This window comes from Nyctereutes procyonoides, unplaced genomic scaffold (assembly GCF_905146905.1).
Source record: "Nyctereutes procyonoides isolate TBG_1078 unplaced genomic scaffold, NYPRO_anot_genome, whole genome shotgun sequence".
NCBI lineage: Eukaryota > Metazoa > Chordata > Mammalia > Carnivora > Canidae > Nyctereutes > Nyctereutes procyonoides.
Genome location: NW_026575133.1, coordinates 42,165,552 through 42,174,218, shown reverse-complemented (window position 1 = coordinate 42,174,218; position 8,667 = coordinate 42,165,552). Strand labels below are relative to the sequence as shown.

At 43.2% G+C, this 8,667-nt stretch overlaps 1 pseudogene; it reads left to right on the top strand.

Annotated features, from left to right (window-relative positions):
* Positions 1-7,852: 7,852 nt before the first annotated feature.
* On the top strand, positions 7,853-8,374 carry LOC129493839 (cofilin-1-like; annotated as a pseudogene).
* The last annotated feature ends 293 nt before the right edge of the window (positions 8,375-8,667 follow it).

Genomic DNA, 8,667 nt, shown 5'->3' with positions numbered 1-8,667 from the left:
CAGGACTCCAGGACCCTGGGACCATGACCCAAGCTAAAGGCGATAGATGCTCAACCACTGAGCCACCCAGGCATCCCAAGATACCTACTTTTGCATAAGATTCCTTCTCAATGCCACCCTCCTCTAATTACCAGACACCCCTGCTCCCACCGCCATACCCTCTTCAGACTTGCCCTATCCCTGTCTCTGAGAGCTAGCCACCCCAAGATCAGACTTCATGATTATGACTTCCATAGCCTGAGCAATGAACACAGAAACGGGTCAGGGTGACCTTCTAGGGTTGGGACATGTGATGTTCAATTCTCACTCCTCAGCTGCCAGTTATGGAGAGGGAAGTATTTCCCTAGAACCAGAAGCCCAGGAAAGATACCCCCAAGGGCCCATCTAGCATGTGTTTTTAGACTAATTCATTACTCTTCCTTTAAGCCAGTCACATCTTGCCAGAACGCTGACCTGGCATCAGATAAAGTATCTGTAGCCCCCTTCCTCTAACCTACCAATGGGAAAACAGTGGAAGTCTGTAGAAATCTGACTGTAGTGAATGCTGTACTGCGCCACCAGATCAAGGCACTCATTCCCGTAGATTCCAGAAGTGTTGGCTGCTGATGCTCACAGTTGTACCCAACTCTGGGAATTGCCCTTGGCTAAAATATATATATATTGCTTCACCCAAGATCATGCTGCCTTCCCAGAGGCACGATGAACCTAATGACAGGTCTGCAGAGACAGAAAAATGTTCCCTTCTTGCCTTCTAGGTTCTTTCGCTGGTCTAATAATTAAATTGGCATAAGACAGATTAACAGGAGAAAAAAAATTTAATTACACACGTACGGGAGCCCCATAAAAATATGAGACTCAAAGGCAGTCAGGCAATTGAGGCATATGTGCCATCGTGAGCTAAGAAAAGGGATGGGAGCCTGGGGCTTCAAAGAGGAGAGAGGAAATTCACAGGAAGATGAGAAGAGCAGATGTTTAGTAATCAAATGTCCTGCCATGCAGATGTCTTTCACATAAAAAGAAGTTATCTCTGATAGCTCTCTTTCTGGGCTGGGCTCCCCTATGTAAATTATTTTAGACAGTTAAGGGAGAAGTAAAAAGCTTTTCTGGAGTCTGCTGGGACTTGATTGCCTTCAGCTCAAAATAATCCACAAGCTGAAGGGGCATGTTTTGGGGGTCATATTCTGCTCCCCTTCAGGTCTATATAGGGGTAAAAAGGCCTGGTTTCATGTCTCACTTTGAGACAACTCTGAAAGACCATCCCAGCTCCAAAGCTCCCTACATGTTCCAGAGGTCTACTGCCACACAACAAACCACCCCAAAACTTAGTGGCTTAAAACGATGACTTGTTATTTCTCATGTTTCTGTGGGTTGATGGGGCTCAACTAGGTGGTTTGTGGTATCACTGAGGTCACTCATACAGCTGCATCTTGGTGGGACCTGGAACACTCACATTTGTCTCTTATCCTCCAGGGTCCTCTCCACTTGGCTTCCTCAGTCAGTAGCCTAATAAGGGCTTCTTTACACATGGGGCTGAATTTCAAGGAGTGTTCCAAGAGCACAAGCCCCACCGTGCAGGCACTGATCAAGTCTCTACTTGCATCATTCCTGCTCAGGTCGCATTAACCCTGCTGAGTCAATATGGAATGATATGAGGATGGGAAGGCCTGAAGAAGGCCCGGTTCACCAGGGGCCACCAGTGTCACAATCTATCCCAATCTGCCCTCCAACTCCTCATAATTCGTATCCACTTGCCAAATAGAGTCAAAGTAAAACTTCCAGAGTAACTTTCCATTCTGGCACCACACTCAGGCCTGAGGTCCAGAATCTCACCACGAATATTAGATCCAGGTGGGGATGATACTTTGAAAGTGTGATTTCTTGAGTATGGCTCCTTATGTTTGCTTTCTTAGGTGCAGAGACCTGTGAACTACAAAGACCAGTTATCACCCCAACATACACCTGACAAATCAAGGCAAGACAGAGACAGGAAAATATAATAGATAGATAGTCTCTCATTCAAAAGTTGAGGAGAAAAAAAAAAAAAAAAGTTGAGGAGAGGGATCCCTGGGTGGTGCAGCGGTTTAGTGCCTGCCTTTGGCCCAGGGTGCGATCCTGGAGACCCGGGATCGAATCCCACGTTGGGCTCCCGGTGCATGGAGTCTGCTTCTCTCTCTCTCTCTCTCTCTCTCTCTGTGTGTGACTATAATAAATAAATAAAATTTTTTTTAAAAAATTCAAAAGTTGAGGAGAAAGGAAGACACATAATAATGACTAGCCCATAGCTATAACAAAAAAATATTTCCACATACTCATTTAGTTGCATCTCATAAATAAAAAAAATTTGCTTTTTTTTTTTTTTTTAATTTTACTCATGTATTCACAAGAGACACAGAGAGAGAGAGGCACAGACATAGGCAGAGGAAGGAGAAGCAGGCTCCATGCAGGGATGTGGCACTTGATCCCAGGGCTCCAGGATCACATTCTGAGCCAAAGGCAGGCGCTCAGCCACTAAGCCACCCAGGCATCCCTATTTTCACCTCAATTCAAGTAAAAATATTTCCTAATTTCATAGGTGATGTTTTGAGATATTATGTAGGATTGTGTTGTTTAATTCCTATATATCTGAGAACTTTTTGGTTATCATATTGTTATAGATTATTAATCTTTTTTTATTATTAATCTTAATACCTCTGTGATTGGTGACTAATTTAATACCTCAGATAATATACTGCATATTACCTCAGATAATATGCATGTTTTCTATCCTTCAAAAAACTTTTTAAAAGATTTTATTCATTAATCTGAGAGAGAGGGAAAGAAAAAGCATCGACAGGTGAGGGGCAGAGGGAGAAGCAGACAGACTCCCCGCTGAGCAGGGAGCCCAATAGGGGGGCTCCATCCTGGGACTCCAGGATCATGATCTGAGCTGAAGGCAGATGCCTAATCATCTGATCCAACCGGGTGCCCCAATCCTTTGAAATTTATTGAGACTTGTTTTATGGCCCAGAATATGGTCTGTCTTGGGGAATGTTATGTATGTTTTTTTTACATAAGTATTTAGTTAATTAATATTAAATAGCTATTAATAGGGTTGGGTTTAAGTCTACCATCTTGGTTTAGTTTGTTCTTTGTCCTCAAAGTTCATTTTTCCTCTCTATCCTTTGCCATTCTTTGGGTAAACTGAATATCATTTACTATGCCATCTATCTCATCTATTAGCTTTTTAAATTTTTTCTTTAAATATTTTATTTATTTATTCATGAGAGACACACAGAGAGAGGTAGAGACACAGACAGAGGGAGAAGCAGGCTCCCCACAGGGAGCCTGATGCAGGACTAGATCCCAGGACCCTGGAATCACACCCTGAGCCGAAGGCAGACATTCAACCCTGAGCCTCCCAGGTGTCCCTCATCTATTAGCTTTTTAGCTAAGTTTCTTGGTGGTGTTTCTATCCTTTTTTTTTTTTTTCTAGAAACTGAAACATGCATCTTTAACTTATCCATGGTGTTGTATTTAAGCCTGCCTGCCATGGCCCCCAACATCACTTACTCCCTGTGGACTGCCTCTCAGCCATACCATTTCTATGATCCTGGAATCTGTTTATTCATGCATTCATCTATCAGATACACACTTCATGAGCACCAGATAAAGCAGGAAGAGGGTGCCAGGTCTCAAGCAAGGCATGAATAGAAAGAGAGTTGGCCCCTTTCACCCCCAGAAGGGACAAGGCAATGTAATCATTAAGACCAACCTAAGATGATGCTGTCACTGTAGAAAGGGAGTCCTTATAAGGATAAAGCCAGACACTTTCTTCAGTCATCTCCCAAGCAGTTCTGGTCAGCTAGATCTGAGCAAGTCGGGCTACCTGCACAAAAGGCACAGCCAAAGTCATTGAACTAGAAAAGCCAGAAAGATTACCAGTGATGTGGAGTCAATTTTCCACATTGGTGCATCTGAGGATGACTTAAGAGCATTTTGAAAGCATTGGTGCACAGGTTCAGTGTAAGGTTGTGGACAGAAGTACCTCTTTTTTTTTTTTTTTTAAGATTTTACTTATTTATTTGAGAGACAGTGACAAAGAGAGGATGAGCAGGGGGAAAGGGAGAAGCAGACTCCCTGCTGAGCATAGGACTGGATGCAGAACTAGATCTTAGGACCCTGAGATTATGACCTGAGCCAAAAGCAGACGCTTAACCAACCGAGCCACCCAGGCACCCAGAAGTACTTCTTATAATTGTAAAAAGTTTGCAACATGAGGGCACTGATTAAAATAAAGTATGGTTAATCATATATATAAAACTATTTGGCCTTTTGAAATGATGATGTCTGTCTATAGATGTTGACATGGGGAAATATCCAAAATATATGGTCCGGTGAGAAAAAGCAGAAGTATCAGGACACAAAGTACTGTGTGGTATCATTTGCATAAATGTGTTATGGGCTGTGAGATATATAATAGGAAGCACAGAGTAGGGACTGTGGCTAGTTTTGAACAATGCTATATTCCAGGATATAACACAGGGACTTACACATAGTAGGCTCTCAAAATATATTCATGGAATAAAGCAAGCACTTTGTTTAAAACTTGGAAAGCTAATCTTCTAGTTGCTAATAATAAAAAACTGGGCAATATTTTCTTTTTATTGTCCTGATTTTCTGCTTTTTTTTTCCTACAAGAAACGGGTTGAATAGAGGATTATAACCACTGCCTCAGAATTATCCCAGAATGAATACATAAATTCCTCTGTACACACTGGGGTTTTTTATTTTATTTTATTTTTATTTATTTTTTAGAGGGAGGAGGGGCAGAGGGAGAGGAAGAAAGAGAATCTCGGGTAGCCCAGGTGGCTCAGGGGTAGTATGGGTGGCTCAGCAGTTTAGTGCCGCCTTCAGCCCGGGGCCTGATCCTGGAGACCTGGGATCGAGTCCCATGTCGGGCTCCCTGCATGGTGCCTGCTTCTCCCTCTGCCTGTGCCTCTGCCTCTCTCTCTCTCTCTCTCTCTCTCTCTCTCTCTCTCTCTGTCTCTCGTGAATAAATAAATAAAATCTTAAAAAAATAAAAAAAAGAGAATCTCAAGGAGTCTCCACGTGGAGCCCAATGTGGGGCCATCAGGACCTGAACCGAAACCAAGAGTCAAACACTTGACTGACTGAGCCACCCACATGCCTTGCAAACACACTGTTTTTAGGTTTTTGTTATATGTGTTGGTGGCTGAGAGAGTTAGCATTTCCTTGACTACAGATTGGTCTTCTCAAGTTTGCCTCAAGAAAGACAAACCAGTGACTTTGGGTGTTCATTTGTCCCAGATCTATAGCAAAGAAAAAAGAAAAAAAAATTCTAAAGACTCAAAATGCTTGGAATTCTTGTTAGAGGATTATAAAACTTAATGAGGACATGAGTTTCTGAATCCCATTCCACTACTCACAGAATAAAGAGAAGTTCATAATGATTGTGTTAGATATTAAGTAAACATCAGGTGGAAGAAGAGGAGTTTAGCAAGAATGCAAAAGGATGAAAATTCTTTCCACCACAGTGATCACAGGAGTGGTGACAAAATGATTATTCTCAAAGACTGAAATGAAAACTACAAACCCAATAAAATCCCTGAGCTTCCCAGATTAGAGGATATCACAGAGTTCAGTACAAGGATCCAAGTGAAAATATAACACTATAAATATTTTATATGTATCTTTGTTTTTACCTTTCTCTGACTAAAAAATAAAGAAAAAACATTTAAGCTTGCTTACAAAATGTTTCAATAAAATACTTAAAAAAAAAATCACAGGAAAGGGGTGCTGGGTGGCTCAGTTGATTAAGCATCTGCCTATGGATCAGGTCAGGATCTCAGGGTCTTGGGACCAAGCCCACATCTCATCATGCTCTTGCAGAGTGAGGAGCCCACATCTTCCTCTCTCTTTGCCCCTCCCCTCCATTCATATGCAGGCTCTCTCTCTCTCTCTTAAATAATCTTTTTTTCTTTTTAAGTCATTAGTAAGAAGGGAAAATTAGATTAGGTGAAATAACGTGGAGCGAGAGATAAGATTAATACATAAAATGTTTATCATGAAAATCCTCTACACTTGCTAGATATGGGCCATGATTTGACTCTGAGCTTCCTTGCAGCCCACTCAAAGGAAGAAACAAGGCCAGCCATATTACTCACAATGTTCATTAGATATAAACAAATCAGGTGCTTAATTCCAAGACCAGAAAGGAATTTCTTCTATATGCTTTCATACAATGGGCCTTCATAGGAATGCCTGGGTAGCTCAGCAGTTGAGCACCTGCCTTCGGCCCAGAGGTAATCCTGGTGTCTGGGGATCAAGTCCCACAACGGGCTCCCTGCATGGAATCTGCTTCTCTCTCTGCCTTTCTCTCTCTCTCTCTCTATGTCTCTCATGAACAAATAAATAAAATCTCAAAAAAAGGGGAGGGGGCTTTGTAATACAGAGAACAAGGCCCTAAAAATATCCTTATTATAAATAAAACAATGAGTGCCATAGGGTTGGCATCAACAGCTGCCCTTCTTTAAGTCTACGGCATGACTCCGTGTAGGTTCAAACAAAACAATCCCAGGCACCTCAGGGCAGAGAGCATGTGATCATCCAAGATGTAATATTCAATCCCAAATAAATGCTAACAAGGGCTAGAGCCCTTATGCATGACTGAATGTGTGACTCCCATTCAGACAAGTCTTCCTAAATGTTGTTTAATTCAACCAAATGTTTGCTAAGTATCAAACAAGAGTGAGTTTGAGGTTGCGGCTCTGATATGACAAGGACCCTTAATGTTCTGTGTTGCCAGTTAAGTGCAGACCTCATGTTTAAACAGGCAGCTGAGCTGAGGGCACAGTTAACAACCTCTTCTTTAAGTCAAGGAGCCTAAACAGAGATCTCCAGATGTCCCCCCACAGAGGGGGGCTAGGCAGGACCAGGCAGGACCACTTTGGTTTCACCCTCACATATAAACGACAAACACCTCAAATTCTAAAGCTAGTGTTCCAGATCTTTTCGGGTCCAAGAACTATTTTTAATGCTCCCCCCCACACCAAACATGTATAATAATTATAACTTTGGAACAGGCTGAGTCAAAAATATGCAAAATGACAGACTCCTTTTTAAAATTATGCATATAATAAATGTTCATTGTAGAAAATAATTGTAACTATGTATGGTAACTGATATTAACTAGAATTATTAGTTTGAAATATATACAAATGTTGAATTATTATGTTGTATACCTGAAACTAGTATGTTACATGTCGACCATACCTCAATAAAGAAGAAAGAGAGAAGGGCCCCTGGGTGGCTCAGCAGTTAAGCATCTGCCTTCAGCTCAGGGCACGATCCAGGATTGAGCCCCACACGGGGCTCCCTGCATGGAGCCTGCTTCTCCCTCCACCTATGTCTCTGCCTCTCTCTCCATGTCTCTCATGAATAAATAAATAAAATCTTTAAGGAGAGAGAGAGAGAGAGAGAGAGAGAGAGAGAGAGACCCAACTACATAGATAAGCAATGAGCAAAGATAAAAATCACCAATATTTTGGCAGCCCAGCCTCTATTCCTCTCTGTGGAAGTCAAAGGTGAATCAATTACTCTCTCATTCAGCTTCTTTATAACTAGGACATTGTCATGTAACATAAACTTAGCCAATTAGGTACTCCTGCTAAGGACTTTGAATTGTGAAGGAGTGATGCAAAGGTCCTGTGGTCAGCCAGGTAATACAGTGGCTGCACCAGAGTTAAGAGTTTAACAGCATGGGTTCAGTCAGATCCCACCAGCACCTGCAGTGGCTCTCATCTCTTCTGACCCTTTTTGCTATCTCCCTTTCGCTTCCAGAAACACGGCCTCTGGCATGACGGTTTCTGACGGTGTCATCAGTGTTTAATGACATGAAGGTGCATAAGTCTTCAACACCAGAAGAGGTGAAGAAGCGCAAGAAAGCAGTGCTTTTCTGCCTGAGCGAGGACAAGAAGAACATCATCCTCGAGGAGGGCAAGGAGATCCTGGTCGGTGATGTGGGCCAGACTAGAGATGACCCCTACGCCACCTTTGTCAAGATGCTATCTACCAGACAAGGACTGCCGCTATGCCCTCTATGACGCAACCTATGAGACCAGGGAGAGCAAGAAGGAGGACCTGGTGTTTATCTTCTGAGCACCCAAGTCTACACCCCTTAAGAGCAAAATATTTATGCCAGCTCCAAGGATGCCATCAAGAAAAAGCTGACTGGGATCAAGCATTAATTACAAGCAAACTGTTATGGGGAGGTCAAGGACCGCTGCACCCTGGCAGAGAAACTGGGGGGCAGTGCCGTCATCTCTCTGGAGGGCAAGCCTTTGTGAGCCCCCTCCAGCCCCCTGCCTGGAGCATCTGGCAGCTCCAGACCTGCCCATGGGGCTTGTAGCCTGCCCCCTTCCTGCCAGACTGAAGGAGCTGGGGGGATCCCAGCAGCAGGAGGGCAATCCCTTCACCCCAGTTGCCAAACAGCCCCCTCACCCCCTGGACCTTCCTCCTCCCTCTATCCCTGACAGTTCTGTCTTTCTCAAACCATTTTTGATCTTCTGATTCCTCTTGGGTTGAAGCAGACCAAGTTCCCCCCAGGCACCCCAGTTTGGGGGGAGCCTGTATTTTTTTAATGACACCCCAGTTCCCCACCTGTTCCTC